Source organism: Ranitomeya imitator, chromosome 3, assembly GCF_032444005.1.
Source record: "Ranitomeya imitator isolate aRanImi1 chromosome 3, aRanImi1.pri, whole genome shotgun sequence".
Taxonomy (NCBI): Eukaryota; Metazoa; Chordata; class Amphibia; order Anura; family Dendrobatidae; genus Ranitomeya; species Ranitomeya imitator.
Genome location: NC_091284.1, coordinates 809,397,305 through 809,416,689, shown reverse-complemented (window position 1 = coordinate 809,416,689; position 19,385 = coordinate 809,397,305). Strand labels below are relative to the sequence as shown.

At 48.3% G+C, this 19,385-nt stretch overlaps 1 protein-coding gene across 2 annotated transcripts in view; it reads left to right on the top strand.

The window, feature by feature from the left end:
* Positions 1 to 19,385, top strand: part of TMEM135 (transmembrane protein 135) — a 426,102-nt gene that overhangs the window by 374,727 nt on the left and 31,990 nt on the right. The gene's annotated exons all lie outside the window — the stretch shown is intronic.

Genomic DNA, 19,385 nt, shown 5'->3' with positions numbered 1-19,385 from the left:
CTCCCATGGTCCCTAGTGTACAGTACCCCAATGGTCTCTGATGTACTGCACCCCATGGGGTCTCTGGTGTAATGCCCCCCAGGGTCTCTGGTGTAATGCCGCCATGGTCTCTGATGTACTGTGTTATGGACCTGGTGGTTAGGAGCACCCGGAATGACCTGATGGTTAAACTCACACAGGACAAGCTCTGGGAAGTGGGAGCTCTGCTGACCGCAACTCCTAATCCTATCACACACACTAGAAATAGCCGTGGAGCGTACCTAACTCTGCCTAGACGCCTCTTCACAGCCTAAGAGCTAACTAGCCCTAGAGATAGAAAATAAAGCCTACCTTGCCTCAGAGAAATTCCCCAAAGGAAAAGGCAGCCCCCCACATATATTGACTGTGAGTTAAGATGAAAGTCACAAACACAGAAATGAAACAGGTTTCAGCAAAGGAGGCCAGACTAACTAAACAGACTGAGGATGGGAAAGGTAACTTTGCGGTCAGCACAAAAACTACAAAAAGACCACGCAGAGTGTGCAAAAAGACCTCCGCACCGACTCACGGTGCGGAGGTGCCACTCTGCATCCCAGAGCTTCCAGCTAGCAAGGCAAAATCATGATAGCAAGCTGGACAAGAAAACAATGAACAAATAATTAACTAGCAGGGACTTAGCTTCTGCTGGAGTAGACAGGTTACCAGAAAGATCCAAGAGCGAACTGAACCAGTACAAGAACATTGACAGCTGGCATGGAGTAACGATCTGAGTGGAGTTAAATAGAGCAGCCAGCCAAAGAATAAACTAAGTCACCTGTGGAAGGAACCTCAGAAGCAGCAGCTCCACTCACAGCCACCAGAGGGAGTCCATGGACAGAACTCGCCGAAGTACCATTCATGACCACAGGAGGGAGTTCGATAACAGAATTCACAACAGTACTGCTCCCTCTATGGTCTCTGGTGTAATGTCCCCATGGTCTCTGGTGTAATGCCCCATGGTCTCTGGTGTAAAGCTCCCATGGTCTCTGGTGTAATGCCCTTATGGTCGCTAGTGTACTGCCCCCCTAGGGTCTCTGGTGTAATGCCCCCTTGGTCTCTGGTGTAATGCCCCCTTGGTCTCTGGTGTAATGCCCCCTATGGTCTCTGGTGTACTGCCCCCAGTGGTCTCTGGTGTACTGACCCCATGGTCTCTGGTGTAATGCCCCCCAGTGGTCTCCGGTGTACTGGCCCCCTGGTCTTTGGTGTAATGCCTCCCAGTGGTCTCCAGTGTATTGGCCCCCTGGTCTTTGGTGTAATGCCCAAGTGGTCTCTGGTGTACTGCCCCCCTATGGTCTCTGGTGTACTGCCCCCAGTGGTCTCTGGTGTACTAACCCCCTGGTCTCTGGTGTAATGCCTCCCAGTGGTCTCCAGTGTACAGGCCCCCTGGTCTTTGGTGTAATGCCCAAGTGGTCTCTGGTATACTGCCCCCCTATGGTTTCTGGTGTACTGGCCCCATGGTCTCTGGTGTACTGCCCCCTATGGTCTCTGGTGTACTGGCCCCATGGTCTCTGGTGTACTGCCCCCAGTGGTCTCTGGTGTACTGACCCCATGATCTCTGGTGTAATGCCTCCCAGTGGTCTCCGGTGTACTAGCCCCCTGGTCTTTGGTGTAATGCCCAAGTGGTCTCTGGTGTACTGCCCCCCTATGGTTTCTGGTGTACTGGCCCCATGGTCTCTGGTGTACTGGCCCCATGATCTCTGATGTACTGCCCCCAGTGGTCTCTGGTGTACTGACCCCATGGTCTCTGGTCTACTGGCCCCATGGTCTCTGGTGTAATGCCCCCCAGTGGTCTCTGGTGTACCGTCCCCCTCAGGGTCTATAGTGTACTGCCCCCAGTGGTCTCTGGTGTACTGACTTCCAGTGGTCTCTGGTGTACTGCCCCCCAGTGGTCTCTGGTGTACTGGCCCATGGTTTCTGGTGTACTGCCCCCCAGTGGTCTCTAGAGTAATGCCCCCTGTGGTGCAGTGCTGGGCAGCTCCGTGGGGGAGGGGCTGTTGAGTGATTAACAGCTTTACTCCGGTTGATCACTGAACAGAATTTCCTTTAAACTGGGTGAAGGCGACTACCGGAGACTTTTGGGAGAAAGTGACGAGAGTTTGTGGCACCTGAGAGAAACAATCCCACCGGGCCGTGAGCTCACGCCTTCTAGATTACTCAGACGTCGGCAATAAAACAAACCATTGTGTAACAAGGATACATGGACGTAGATTCAGCGACTCGCAGCTTGAAGCCATTACATGGTAAACACGCGGCACAGGAATTTATTGCACGTATGGAATTGGTTAATGCAACGAAAAAATCCACAATCCCAACATGTGTTCCCAACAGTTCGGGAAACGGCCGCGCTCCGGGACAAGTGATTGTTATACGAGGAGACCGCGAGGCTGAACATGGAAATCTCCGGGGTGGAAGTGTCGCGTTTCCGTTCCCTCCCGCCGCCATGAATTTGTACTCCGCTTTACTGTTCGCCCGTGAATGTCCCACCTCGGTGCGGACAACACCGCCGGCAAGAAGGAGTCCTGATGATGACTCACAATCGGGACCATGAAGGAGGATCAGGTAGCGGGCCTCGATGCCCAGGCTTGTAAATTCAGAATTTTCTAGAATAATCTCCTGACTATCCCTATAAAAAAAAACAGAACCTTGTAAATTAAGGATGTATCCACAAGCAGCTTGCACTTTAATTTTATTCCAATGGTTCCAGTGTGTTAAAAATGACAAAATGTAGCATTGTGTCAATGAAAAACCATCAGTTGTTTAGTGTATCCAGCTCCTGTGCAGACCTATGTGTCTCCATGGTTACAGACTACAAACAAGTTCTTTGTTGTCTCCATGGTTACAGACTACAAACAAGCTCTGTGTAGTCTGATCCGGAAACCATACTCCGTTCTCCTTCCTCTCTACTTCTTGATAGCATACAATATACATATATTGCTAATGTCGAGGGGAGACGTGCTAGAGAACCTTTTCTTCCAGAGGAGACGTCATGTGACCGCTGCAGACAGTCAAATCTGTTATGTTTTAGCCAGGCTGGGTCGTATGGTAAAAAAAAAGTATCGGACGACCCCCAAATTCTACTGTTATACCTGGTCTTACAATCTAATCTTACCTATTTTAAATATTAAATAATGCCTCCTGATATCAAGGTCAGATCCAATATTGGGGCAACCCCTTCTTAAAGGGGTTGCCCAGCCTTAGCCTACAAGTCTGCAATCATCCTTGTGAATCCTCACAGCACGCACACTCATTTGCATAGTTCCGGTCACATTCCGACTAGACGTGTCCGGCCTTGCTCGATTCACTTGTATTCAGCACGTCTAGTCGGAATGTGACCTCATGTATGCAAATCACATACTTGCAGTCAGGTGCCCAGAAATTAACTGTGTAATGCTTTTTTTCTCCTGTGGTGGCGCCGCAGGGATATTAAACACACGTTGCTGGGCCTCACCCCGGATTACCACGGTACAAGCCGCCCTCTCGGTGCCATCCCATGGCGCACACACGTGGCACAAGAATGGAGTTTAACCCTTTTATTTAACTCAATATGCGTCACTCCTAGAGCGACCTGCGCATGTGATAATAGAGAGAAGAGCGGCCCGCTATTGTCTACGTTATCGGCCAATGGCACAAGGCGAAAAGTCGCTCAGAAAAAGCGGAAACGAGAAGTCTGACTACACACATTTCCAGGGTCAGAGCCTCGCAACTTTTCCGAAATCGGATACCGTAAAAATAAGAGCGAGACTAGTGTTAACGACACTTGTGGGCAGGTTACGAAACCCGAGCCCTGTGTGACTGCGCGCAGACCCAGCGTGACCTCCTCTCCAGACAGGCACGAGCAAAGTATTAAAGAAAAAAAAAAAAGGTGTTCACATTTTACTTTTTTTCAGCTCCAGTTTCTTGTAAAATGTACAGAACAGCGAGGGTTAATGTTGGCAGCTCAGTGCATGGTGTCTAGCGACATCTAGTGGTAGAATTGAGGTACTGTAGCAAGAATAGATTTCTGTAGTCTTCTTCACCAATAGTTTCACGCTGAGGATATATTCTACATAGCGTTGTAGCAGAGCAGAAGTTTTTTTTTGTACTCTATCGTGTATTTATTTGAACATGATACAAAAACACTTTAATGGCTCATACTCATCTGCAATCCGATTAAAAGTACCTGGTCAGCTGCGGTTTTTTTTTCTCAGATGAAATCGTACTGAGAAAAAAAATCGTAGCATGCTGCGATTGTCCTCATATCTCGGATGAGACTCGCCAATGCAAGTCAATGGGGGTGATAAAAAAAAACCTCGGAAATTATATGTATATATATATATATATATATATGTGTGTGTGTGTATATATATATATATATATATATATATATATACATAGGATGCATGGATATAAAGATGTCAAAGATATAATTAGTACATCGCATGTGCAGCTTACTGTACATGTATTTTTTCACACTAAATTGTTTTATGAAAATCATGGTGTGTGATTCTGTGACATTTTATTAACCAGCATAGGGAAAGCCAAGAGCTGGGGCAGGTGTTTATAGCCTGGGAAGGCGGTAATACCCATGGGGCTTCTGAGGCTATTAATATCAGCTCACAACTATATATTTAGCCTTTTCTTGTTATTAAAATGGGGGACCCCTCAAAAAATGATGTATGGTCCCCCTATAATTAATAACCAGCAAAGGTTAGTCTGACAGCTGTGGGCTGGTATTAACAGCCTAAGAAGTTACCATGGATATTGCCCCCCCAGACTAAAACCATCCGCTCTCAGCTGCCCCAGTAAAAGCGCATGCATTAGAAGCCCCAATTCTTAGCCTCACTATTCCAGCTTGCCCTGGTGTGATGGCAAGTGGGGTAATAGGTGAGGTGGTTAATGTCACCTTTGTATTGTCAGGTGACATCAAGCCTAGAGAGTGTGGTAGAAAAAGGTGCACAAGCAACCGGGATAACCTTAGTTTTGAAAGGATTGTTAAGAAAAAGCCGTTTAAAACTTTGGTGGAGATTCACAAGGAGTGGACTGCTGCTGGAGTCACTGCTTCAGGTGCCACCAAACACAGACTTATCCAGGACATGGGCTACAAGTGTCACATTCCTTGTGTCCGGCCACTCATGACCAATAGACAACGTCAGAAGCGTCTTACCTGGGCCAAGGAGAAAAAGAACTGGACTGTTGCTCAGTGGTCCAAGGTGTTTTCAGATGAAAGTAAATTTTGCATTTAATTTGGAAATCCAGGTCCCAGAGTCTGGAGGAAGAGTGGAGAGGCCACAATCCAAGCTGCTGGAGGTCTGGTGTGAAGTCTCCACCATCAGTGATGGTTTGGGGAGCCATGTCATCTGCTGGTGTAGATCCACTGTGTTTTATCAAGACCAAAGTCAGCGCAGCCGTCTACCAGGAAATTTTAGAGCACTTCATGCTTCCCTCTGCGGATGAGCTATTTGGAGATGGAAATGTCATTCTCTAGCAGGACTTGGCCCCTGTCCACACGGCCAAAAGTACCAATACCTGGTGCACAAACAACAGTATCACTGTGCTTGATTGGCAGCAAACTCTCCTGACCTTAACCCCATAGAGAATCTACGGAGTATTATCAAGAGGAAGATGAGAAACATCAGACCCAACAATGCAGACGAGCTGAAGGCTGCTATCAAAGCAACCTGGGCTTCCATAACCCCTCAGCAGCGCCATAAGCTGATCGCCTCCATGCCACGCTGCATTGATGCAAAAGGAGCCCCGACCAAGTATTGAGAGCATTTACTGAACATACATTTCAGTAAGACAACATTTTGGATTTTAAAATCATTTTCAATCTGGTGTTATAAAGTATTCTAATTTACTGAGATAATGACTTTTGGGTTTTCATTGGCTGTAAGCCATAATCATCAACATTAACAGAAATAAACACATGAAATAGACTCTATATAATATAAGAGTTTAACTTTTTGCATTGAAAAACTGAAATAAATTAACTTTTTGATGATATTCTAATTTTGAGGGAAGCACCTTTATATTATATACAGGGACCCAATGCAGAATCTTTTAGAACACACTAGGTGGCGCTAGAGGACATTTTTCTTCCCTAATGTGCATACTTTTCCCAGAAAGCATTGCAGACCATCTGCGTTCTCTCCCGGGAGACATTGTGTCGGTGGTGTAAGGCTTGTACTGCTCCATGTCATGGTGAATGGGCTCCACGTACATGGATCGGCGGGTGAGAAATGTTTTCTATACGATGTCACCTTGGGATATCAGTAATGGGATTCTTACTCACACGTCCTATATACAGTAAAGCAGCGGAAATGTTAGTGCAATGTGCTCCACCCTGCAGTAACATGAGACCGAGCATTCATCCTTCACACCTGCCTGTGTAATCCCTGGGGGGCCGTGAATCATGGAAATGTGGGGCACAGGGCGATGCAGAAAGCTGGAGCCCTATGGGTCACGTCTGCAGGGTCGCTCCTGACTGTGGTTTTATGTCACAGCTGGTTACTGACACTTACACATCATGTGCTGGGCCCCATCCACTCACTATAGAGTGCGAGACCGGAAGCTCACTGGGTATGGAACACACATGGCAAACTGTGGCATGAGGGCCAATGCTGGCCCGTAGAGGTGACTATATGTGGCCTGCAATGCTGGGCCGGTCCTCCAAGTATATTTGACCCATGACGTCAGGAGGGTCGCCCACCCAGCATCGCACTTTCATCAGCCAATACAGTTGTATGTAATGGAGGAGGGCGCTTCAGCGCAGCGGGAACGATAATGTAATGATGACCTACCTGCTGTACCGCGAGGTGCAGAGGATCTTGGCACACCTTAAGAAACTGGAGCACCAGGGGAACAAGCAGAGGTGATTTTTTTTTTTTTTTTAATTGTGGGCCAATTATAATGTATGGAGGACTATGTGGGGACCATTATACTGTTTGGAGGACTGTAAGGCCTATTATGTTATAAGGAGCATTAGATGGCCCCATTATACTGTATAGAGCACTATGTGGGCCCATTATAATGTATGTAGCACTATGTAGGGCCATTATACTGTATGAAGGACTATGTGGGCCCATTATGCTGTATGGAGCACTATGAGGACCCGCTATAATGTATGGAGGACTGTGGGATCATTATACTGTGTGGAGGACTCTGAGGCCTCTTATACTGTATGGAGCACTATGTGGGCCTATTATACTGTATGGGGCACTATGTGGGCCTCATTATACTGATTATATTGTATGAAGAACTATATGAGACCATTTTACTGTATGGAGCACTATGTGGGGCCTTTTATACAGTATGGAGCACTATGTGAGACCATTATTCTGTATGGAGCACTATGTGGGGCCCTTTATACTGTATGAAGCCTATGTGAGTCCATTATACTGTATGAGACACTATGTGGGGCCCTTTAAACAGTATGGAGCACTATGTGAGACCGTTATACTGTATGGGGTACTATGTGGGCCCCATTATACTGTATGGGGCACTATGTGAGACTATTATACTGTATGAAGCACGATGTGGGACCATTATACTGTATGGAGCACTATGTGGGCCCCATTATACTATATGGAGGACTATGTGAGACTATTATACTGTATGGAGCACTATGTGGGCCCCATTATACTATATGGAGGACTATGTGAGACTATTATACTGTATGAAGCACGATGTGGGACCATTATACTGTATGGAGCACTATGTGAGACTATTATACTGTATGGAGCGCAATGTGGGCCCCATTATACTGTATGGAGCACTATGTGAGACTATTATACTGTATGAAGCACGATGTGGGACCATTATACTGTATGGAGCACTATGTGTGACCCGTTATACAGTATGAAACACTATGTGAGACCATTATACTGAATGGAGCACTATGTAGGGCCCTTTATACTGTATGCAGCACTATGGGGCCATTATACAGCATGGATCACATTTTGTGCCAATTGTACTGTATGGAGCACTATGTGGGCCCATTATACTGTATGGGGCGCTATGTGGGGCCCATTATACTGTATGGAGGACTATGTGAGACCATTATACTGTATGATGCACCATGTGGGACCATTATACTGTATGGAGCACTATGTGGGGCCCTTTATACAGTATGGAAGACTATGTGAGACCATTATACTGTATGGAGCACTATGTGGGGCCCATGATACTGCATGGGCACTATGTGGGGCCCTTTATACAGTATGGAGCACTATGTGGGGCCCTTTATACAGTATGGAGCACTATGTGAGACCATTATACTGTATGGAGCACTATGTGGGGCCCATGATACTGCATGGGCACTATGTGGGGCCCTTTATACAGTATGGAGCACTATGTGGGGCCCTTTATACAGTATAGAGCACTATGTGAGACCATTATACTGTATGGAGCACTATGTGGAGCCCTTTATACTGTATGGATCACTTTTTGTGCCCATTATACTTTATGGAGCACTATGTGGGGCCCTTTATGCTGTGTGGAGCACTATGTGGGACTAATTATAGAGTATGGAGCACTATGTGAGACCGTTATACTGTATGGAGCACTATGTGAGGCCATTGTACTGTATGGAAAACTATGTGGTTCCATTATACTATATGGAGTGCTATGTGGTGCCCATTACACCTGTATGGAGCACTATGGAGGCCATTATATGGTATAGATCACTTTTTGTTCCCATTATACTGTATGGAGCACTATGTGAGACCATTATATTATATGGAGGACTATGTGTGGTTAATATACTGTATGGAGCACTTGAGCCCATTATACTGTATGGAGCATTATGTGGGACCATTATATTGTATGGAGGACTATGTGTGGTTAATATACTGTATGGAGCACTGTGAGGCCATTATACTGTATGGAGCATTATGTGGGACCATTATATTGTATGGAGGACTATGTGTGTTTAATATACTGTATGGAGCACTGTGAGGCCATTATACTGTATGGAGCACTATGTGAGACCATTATATTGTATGGAGGACTATGTGTGGTTAATATACTGTATGGAGCACTGTGAGGCCATTATACTGTATGGAGCATCATGTGTGGTTAATATACTGTATGAAGCACTATGTGAGGCCATTATACTGTATGGAGCACTGTGTGAGACCATTATACTGTATGGAGCACTATGTGTGGTTAATATACTGTATGAAGCACTATGTGAGGCCATTATTCTGTATGGAGCACTGTGTGAGACCATTATACTGTATGGAGCACTATGTGTGGTTAATATACTGTATGAAGCACTATGTGAGGCCATTATACTGTATGGAGCACTGTGAGGCCATTATATTGTATGGAGGACTATGTGTGGTTAATATACTGTATGGAGCACTGTGAGGCCATTATACTGTATGGAGCATCATGTGTGGTTAATATACTGTATGAAGCACTATGTGAGGCCATTATACTGTATGGAGCACTGTGTGAGACCATTATACTGTATGGAGCACTATGTGTGGTTAATATACTGTATGAAGCACTATGTGAGGCCATTATACTGTATGGAGTACTGTGTGAGACCATTATACTGTATGGAGCATTATGTGGGACCAATTATACTGTATGGAGCACTATGTGAGGTCATTATACTGTATGGAGCACTATGTGAGACCATTATACCGTATGGAGCACTATGTGTGGTTAATATACTGTATGGAGCACTGTGAGGCCATTATACTGTAGGGAGCACTGTGAGGCCATTATATTATATGGAGCACTATGTGAGGTCATTATACTGTATGGGGCACTCTCTGTAGCCCATTATACTGTATGGAGCACTATGTGTGGTTAATATACTGTATGGAGCACTGTGAGGCCATTATACTGTATGGAGCACTATGTGGAGTCATTATACTGTATGGAGCACTATGTGAGGTCATTATACTGTGTGGGGCACTCTCTGTAGCCCATTATACTGTATGGAGCACTATGTGTGGTTAATATACTGTATGGAGCACTGTGAGGCCATTATACTGTATGGAGCACTATGTGGAGTCATTATACTGTATGGAGCACTATGTGAGGTCATTATACTGTGTGGGGCACTCTCTGTAGCCCATTATACTGTATGGAGCACTATGTGTGGTTAATATACTGTATGGAGCACTGTGAGGCCATTATACTGTATGGAGCACTATGTGGAGTCATTATACTGTATGGAGCACTATGTGAGGTCATTATACTGTATGGAGCACTATGTGGAGTCATTATACTGTATGGAGCACTATGTGGAGTCAGTATACTGTATGGAGCACTATGTGAGGTCATTATACTGTGTGGGGCACTCTCTGTAGCCCATTATACTGTATGGAGTACTTTTATGGCCTCTGCAGATATAATGGCTCCCATTCTTCTGAGAATGATTTCTACAAGATTTTGGAGAAGTCTGTGGGAATTTTTATCTCTTCATCCAGAAGAGCATTTCTGAGGTCAGACCCTGATATCTCAAGGAGGCCGGGATCACAGAGGTGTTAAATGGGGCTGAGGTCCGGAATCTGTGCAGCCGGTCACCAAACTCCATGTCTGTATGGACCTTCATGGAGAACAGAAAAGGGCCTTCCCCAAACTGTTCCCAGAAAGCCGTAAGCTGCAGTGTCTGTGATGAAGATTCAAATTTCCCTTTCCCTGGAACTAAGAGGTCGAGGCCGACCTCTGCTAACAAACCCATACAATTATCCGCCACAACCATCTGTACAGCGGGCACAATGCAGTCAGGGGGTAACGTTCTCCTGGCATTCACCAAACCCAGACTACTCTGTCAGGCGCAGATAGAGAAGTGTGATCCGTCACTGCACAGAACACGTCTCCTCCAGAGTCCAGTGCTGACGGCTTTACACCACTCCATCCGACGCTCGGCATTGTGCTTGGTGATGTACGGCTGCATGCAGCTGCTTGGCCACGAAGCTTTTGGCACTGGCGTAGTGTTTGTATGGATACCAGAGGAGGTCTGGACTCTACAGTTATGGAGTCAGCAGAGCGATGATGACTTTTCTGCTCTCTGCTCATCATCACTTGCCCCCCTCTCTGTAGCGTTATGGGGTCTCCATTTTGTGGCTGAGTTCCTCCCACTTCTCCATAATATCACTCACAGGTGATGGGAGAAGATCCAGAAGGAAGAAATGTGATGGATGGAGTTATTACCCCGCTGGCTCCTATTACTGGACCGCACTGGTATCAGTGAGCTCTGCACCGCCAGCCGCTCTGTCATGTTTGTAAACGCAGATGGCATGGCGGGGGGTGGGCAGATGTTATACACCAGGGGCAATCTGGCCGGATGTTATACACTGGGGGAAGGGGACAGATGTTATACACTGGGGGGAAATGGAGCCAGATGTTATACACTGGGAGTAATGGGGCCAGATGGTATACACTGGGAGTAATGGGGCCAGATGGTATACACTGGGAGTAATGGGGCCAGATGGTATACACTGGGAGTAATGGGGCCAGATGGTATACACTGGGAGTAATGGGGCCAGATGGTATACACTGGGAGTAATGGGGCCAGATGTGAAACACTGGGGGGAAGGGGCCAGATGTTATACACTGAGGGGAAGGGGACAGATATTATACACTGGGGGGAAATGGAGCCGGATGTTATACACTGGGAGTAATGGGGCCAGATGGTATACACTGGGAGTAATGGGGCCAGATGGTATACACTGGGAGTAATGGGGCCAGATGTGAAACACTGGGGGGAAGGGGCCAGATGTTATACACTGAGGGGAAGGGGACAGATATTATACACTGGGGGGAAATGGAGCCGGATGTTATACACTGGGAGTAATGGGGCCAGATGGTATACACTGGGAGTAATGGGGCCAGATGTTATACACTGGGGGAAGGGGACAGATGTTACACACTGAGGGGAAGGGGACAGATATTATACACTGGGAGTAATGGGGCCAGATGTTACACACTGGGGGGAAGGGGCCAGATGGTATACACTGGGAGTAATGGGGCCAGATGGTATACACTGGGGGGAAGGGGGGATGGGCTGGATATTATACACTGGGAGTAATGGGGCCAGATATATACACTGGGGGGAAATGGAGCCGGATGTTATACACTGGGAGTAATGGGGCCAGATGGTATACACGGGGGGAAAATGGAGCCGGATGTTATACACTGGGAGTAATAGGGCCAGATGGTATACACTGGGAGTAATGGGGCCAGATGGTATACACTGGGAGTAATGGGGCCAGATGGTATACACTGGGAGTAATGGGGCCAGATGGTATACACTGGGAGTAATGGGGCCAGATGGTATACACTGGGGGTAATGGGGCCAGATGTTATACACTGGGAGTAATGGGGCCAGATGTGAAACACTGGGGGGAAGGGGACAGATGTTATACACTGGGGGAAGGGGACAGATGTTATACACTGGGGGGAAATGGAGCCAGATGTTATACACTGGGAGTAATGGGGCCAGATGGTATACACTGGGGGGGGATGGGCTGGATATTATACACTGGGAGTAATGGGGCCAGATATATACACTGGGGGGAAATGGAGCCGGATGTTATACACTGGGAGTAATGGGGCCAGATGGTATACCCTGGGAGTAATGGGGCCAGATGGTATACACTGGGAGTAATGGGGCCAGATGGTATACACTGGGGGTAATGGGGCCAGATGTTATACACTGGGAGTAATGGGGCCAGATGTGAAACACTGGGGGGAAGGGGCCAGATGGTATACACTGGGAGTAATGGGGCCAGATGTAATACACTGGGGGGAAATGGAGCCAGATGTTATACACTGGGAGTAATGGGGCCAGATGGTATACACTGGGAGTAATGGGGCCAGATGGTATACACTGGGAGTAATGGGGCCAGATGTTATACACTGGGGGAAGGGGACAGATGTTACACACTGAGGGGAAGGGGACAGATATTATACACTGGGAGTAATGGGGCCAGATGTTACACACTGGGGGGAAGGGGCCAGATGGTATACACTGGGAGTAATGGGGCCAGATGGTATACACTGGGAGTAATGGGGCCAGATGGTATACACTGGGGGGGGGGGGGGGATGGGCTGGATATTATACACTGGGAATAATGGGGCCAGATATATACACTGGGGGGAAATGGAGCCGGATGTTATGCACTGGGAGTAATGGGGCCAGATGGTATACACTGGGAGGAGTAATGGGGCCAGATGTTATACACGGGGGGGAAATGGAGCCGGATGTTATACACTGGGAGTAATGGGGACAGATGGTATACACTGGGAGTAATGGGGCCAGATGTTATACACTGGGGAGTAATGGGGCCAGATGTTATACACGGGGGGGAAATGGAGCCGGATGTTATACACTGGGAGTAATGGGGACAGATGGTATACACTGGGAGTAATGGGGCCAGATGGTATACACTGGGAGTAATGGGGCCAGATGTTATACACTGGGGGAAGGGGACAGATGTTACACACTGAGGGGAAGGGGACAGATATTATACACTGGGAGTAATGGGGCCAGATATATACACTGGGGGGAAATGGAGCCGGATGTTATACACTGGGAGTAATGGGGCCAGATGGTATACCCTGGAAGTAATGGGGCCAGATGTTATACACGGGGGGAAAATGGAGCCGGATGTTATACACTGGGAGTAATAGGGCCAGATGGTATACATTGGGAGTAATGGGGCCAGATGGTATACACTGGGAGTAATGGGTCCAGATGGTATACACTGGGAGTAATGGGGCCAGATGGTATACACTGGGAGTAATGGGGCCAGATGGTATACACTGGGGGTAATGGGGCCAGATGTTATACACTGGGAGTAATGGGGCCAGATGTGAAACACTGGGGGGAAGGGGCCAGATGTTATACACTGGGAGTAATGGGGCCAGATGTGAAACACTGGGGGGAAGGGGACAGATGTTATACACTGGGGGAAGGGGACAGATGTTATACACTGGGGGGAAATGGAGCCAGATGTTATACACTGGGAGTAATGGGGCCAGATGGTATACACTGGGGGGGGATGGGCTGGATATTATACACTGGGAGTAATGGGGCCAGATATATACACTGGGGGGAAATGGAGCCGGATGTTATACACTGGGAGTAATGGGGCCAGATGGTATACCCTGGGAGTAATGGGGCCAGATGGTATACACTGGGGGTAATGGGGCCAGATGTTATACACTGGGAGTAATGGGGCCAGATGTGAAACACTGGGGGGAAGGGGCCAGATGTTATACACTGGGAGTAATGGGGCCAGATGTAATACACTGGGGGGAAATGGAGCCAGATGTTATACACTGGGAGTAATGGGGCCAGATGGTATACACTGGGAGTAATGGGGCCAGATGGTATACACTGGGAGTAATGGGGCCAGATGTGAAACACTGGGGGGAAGGGGCCAGATATTATACACTGGGAGTACTGGGGCCAGATGTAATACACTGGGGGGAAATGGAGCCGGATGTTATACACTGGGAGTAATGGGGCCAGATGGTATACACTGGGAGTAATGGGGCCAGATGTTATACACTGGGGGAAGGGGACAGATGTTACACACTGAGGGGAAGGGGACAGATATTATACACTGGGAGTAATGGGGCCAGATGTTACACACTGGGGGGAAGGGGCCAGATGGTATACACTGGGAGTAATGGGGCCAGATGGTATACACTGGGAGTAATGGGGCCAGATGGTATACACTGGGGGGGGGGGGATGGGCTGGATATTATACACTGGGAGTAATGGGGCCAGATATATACACTGGGGGGAAATGGAGCCGGATGTTATACACTGGGAGTAATGGGGCCAGATGGTATACACTGGGAGTAATGGGGCCAGATGTTATACACGGGGGGTAAATGGAGCCGGATGTTATACACTGGGAGTAATAGGGCCAGATGGTATACATTGGGAGTAATGGGGCCAGATGGTATACACTGGGAGTAATGGGGCCAGATGGTATACACTGGGAGTAACGGGGCCAGATGGTATACACTGGGGGTAATGGGGCCAGATGGTATACACTGGGGGTAATGGGGCCAGATGTTATACACTGGGGGGAAATGGAGTCAGATGGTATACACTGGGAGTAATGGGGCCAGATGGTATACACTGGGAGTAATGGGGACAGATGGTATACACTGGGAGTAATGGGGCCAGATGTTATACACTGGGGGGAAATGGAGTCAGATGGTATACACTGGGAGTAATGGGGCCAGATGGTATACACTGGGAGTAATGGGGACAGATGGTATACACTGGAAGTAATGGGGCCAGATGTTATACACTGGGAGTAATGGGGCCAGATGGTATACACTGGGAGTAATGGGGCCAGATGGTATACACTGGGAGTAATGGGGCAGATAGTATACACTGGGGGCGATGGGCTGGATATTATACACTGGGGGAAGGTGTCAGATCTTTTACACTGGGGGCAATGGGGCCAGATGGTATACACTGGGAGTAATGGGGCCAGATGGTATACACTGGGAGTAATGGGGCCAGATGTGAAACACTGGGGGGAAGGGGCCAGATGTTATACACTGGGAGTACTTGTCATATCTGACAGACCGAACATTCAGTGTCTCCCTCCCCCACACCACCTCCTCACTTCGCCCCTTGTCAGTCGGTGTTCCTCAAGGCTCTGTTCTAGGACCCCTACTCTTCTCCATCTACACTTTCGGCCTGGGACAGCTCATAGAATCCCACGGTATGCAGTACCATCTCTACGCCGACGACACGCAGATCTACCTCTCCGGACCGGACCTCTCCTCCTTGCTTACCAAAATCCCGCACTGTCTTTCTGCCATTTCAGCCTTCTTTTCTGCTCGCTTTCTACAACTGAACATGGACAAAACAGAATTCATCATCTTTCCCCCATCTCACTCTACCCCTCCACCACATCTATCCATCAATGTCAATGGCTGCTCACTATCCCCAGTCCCACACGCCCGGTGCCTCGGGGTGATCCTCGACTCTGCCCTCTCTTTCAAGCCACATATCCAAGCCCTTGCCTCCTCCTGTCGTCTCAAACTCAAAAATATTTCCCGGATCCGTGCTTTCCTTGACCGCAACACTGCAAAAACGCTAGTGCATGCCCTTATCATCTCCCGCCTCGACTACTGCAACCTCCTACTCTCTGGGCTCCCCTCTAGCACTCTGGCACCACTCCAATCCATCCTACACTCTGCTGCCCGACTAATCCACCTGTCCCCCCGCTATTCCCCAGCCTCTCCCCTGTGTCAAGCCCTTCACTGGCTTCCTATCGCCCAGAGACTCCAGTTCAAAACCCTCACACTGACATACAAAGCCATCCACAACCTGTCTCCTCCATACATCTGTGACATGGTCTCCCGGTACCTACCTACACGCGACCTCCGATCCTCGCAAGACCTCCTTCTCTACTCCCCTCTCATCTCTTCTTCCCATAACCGCATCCAAGACTTCTCCCGTGCTTCCCCCATACTCTGGAACTCTCTACCCCAACACATCAGACTTGCGCCTACCATAGAAACCTTCAAAAAGAACCTGAAGACTCATCTCTTCCGACAAGCCTACAGCCTGCAGTGATCCTCAACGTACTGAACAGCCGCACAGCCAGCTCTTCCCTCTCCTAGTGTATCCTCACCCACCTCCTGCAGACTGTGAGCCCTCGCGGGCAGGGACCTCCCTCCTTATGTACTCGTGTGCCTTATCTGCTCATGTTTAATGTAATTGTCTATATTTGCCCCGTATTCAAATGTAAAGCGCCATGGAATAAATGGCGCTATAAAAATGTATAATAATAATAATAATAATAAAGTACTGGGGCCAGATGTAATACACTGGGGGGAAATGGAGCCGGATGTTATACACTGGGAGTAATGGGGCCAGATGGTATACACTGGGGGAAGGGGACAGATATTATACACTGGGAGTAATAGGGCCAGATGGTATACACTGGGAGTAATGGGGCCAGATGGTATACACTGGGAGTAATAGGGCCAGATGCTATACATTGGGAGTAATGGGGCCAGATGGTATACACTGGGATTAATGGGGCCAGATGGTATACACTGGGGGTAATGGGGCCAGATGTTATACACTGGGGGAAGGGGGCAGATATTATACACTGGGAGTAATGGGGCCAGATGGTATACACTGGGGGTAATGGGGCCAGATGTTATACACTGGGGGAAGGGGACAGATATTATACACTGGGGAGTAATGGGGCCAGATGGTATACACTGGGGGGGGGGGGGATGGCCTGGATATTATACACTGGGAGTAATGGGGCCAGATATATACACTGGGGGGAAATGGAGCCGGATGTTATACATTGGGAGTAATGGGGCCAGATGGTATACACTGGGAGTAATGGGGCCAGATGGTATACACTGGGGGTAATGGGGCCAGATGTTATACACTGGGGGTAATGGGGCCAGATGTTATACACTGGGGGGAAATGGAGTCAGATGGTATACACTGGGAGTAATGGGGCCAGATGGTATACACTGGGAGTAATGGGGCCAGATGGTATACACTGGGAGTAATGGGGCCAGATGGTATACACTGGGGGTAATGGGGCCAGATGTTATACACTGGGGGGAAATGGAGTCAGATGGTATACACTGGGAGTAATGGGGCCAGATGGTATACACTGGGAGTAATGGGGCCAGATGGTATACACTGGGAGTAATGGGGCCAGATGGTATACACTGGGAGTAATGGGGACAGATGTTACACACTGGGAGTAATGGGGCCAGATGGTATACACTGGGGGGAAATGGAGTCAGATGGTATACACTGGGAGTAATGGGGCCAGATGGTATACACTGGGAGTAATGGGGCCAGATGGTATACACTGGGAGTAATGGGGCCAGATGGTATACACTGGGAGTAATGGGGCCAGATGGTATACACTGGGAGTAATGGGGCCAGATGTTATACACTGGGAGTAATGGGGCCAGATGTTATACACTGGGGGGAAATGGAGTCAGATGGTATACACTGGGAGTAATGGGGCCAGATGGTATACACTGGGAGTAATGGGGCCAGATGGTATACACTGGGAGTAATGGGGCCAGATGTTATACACTGGGGGAAGGGGACAGATATTATACACTGGGAGTAATGGGGCCAGATGGTATACACTGGGAGTAATGGGGCCAGATGGTATACACTGGGGGGGGGGGGGATGGGCTGGATATTATACACTGGGAGTAATGGGGCCAGATATATACACTGGGGGGAAATGGAGCCGGATGTTATACACTGGGAGTAATAGGGCCAGATGGTATACATTGGGAGTAATGGGGCCAGATGGTATACACTGGGAGTAATGGGGCCAGATGGTATACACTGGGGGTAATGGGGCCAGATGTTATACACTGGGGGGAAATGGAGTCAGATGGTATACACTGGGAGTAATGGGGCCAGATGGTATACACTGGGAGTAATGGGGCCAGATGGTATACACTGGGAGTAATGGGGCCAGATGGTATACACTGGGAGTAATGGGGCCAGATGGTATACACTGGGAGTAATGGGGACAGATGTTACACACTGGGAGTAATGGGGCCAGATGGTATACACTGGGAGTAATGGGGACAGATGTTACACACTGGGGGGAAATGGAGTCAGATGGTATACACTGGGAGTAATGGGGCCAGATGGTATACACTGGGAGTAATGGGGCCAGATGGTATACTCTGGGAGTAATGGGGCCAGATAGTATACACTGGGGGGCGATGGGCTGGATATTATACACTGGGGGAAGGTGTCAGATCTTTTACACTGGGGGCAATGGGGCCAGATGGTATACACTGGGAGTAATGGGGACAGATGTTACACACTGGGAGTAATGGGGCCAGATGGTATACACTGGGGGGAAATGGAGTCAGATGGTATACACTGGGAGTAATGGGGCCAGATGGTATACACTGGGAGTAATGGGGACAGATGTTACACACTGGGAGTAATGGGGCCAGATGGTATACACTGGGGGGAAATGGAGTCAGATGGTATACACTGGGAGTAATGGGGCCAGATGGTATACACTGGGAGTAATGGGGCCAGATGGTATACACTGGGAGTAATGGGGCCAGATGGTATACACTGGGGGTAATGGGGCCAGATGTTATACACTGGGGGGAAATGGAGTCAGATGGTATACACTGGGAGTAATGGGGCCAGATGGTATACACTGGGAGTAATGGGGCCAGATAGTATACACTGGGGGGCGATGGGCTGAATATTATACACTGGGGGAAGGTGTCAGATCTTTTACACTGGGGGCAATGGGGCCAGATGTTATATACCAGGAGCATTGGGGCCGAATGAGAAACCTGAATTCAATGGTAAAACCAGCATCCCAGAGGAGCTGTGAGAAGTTTAATAACTG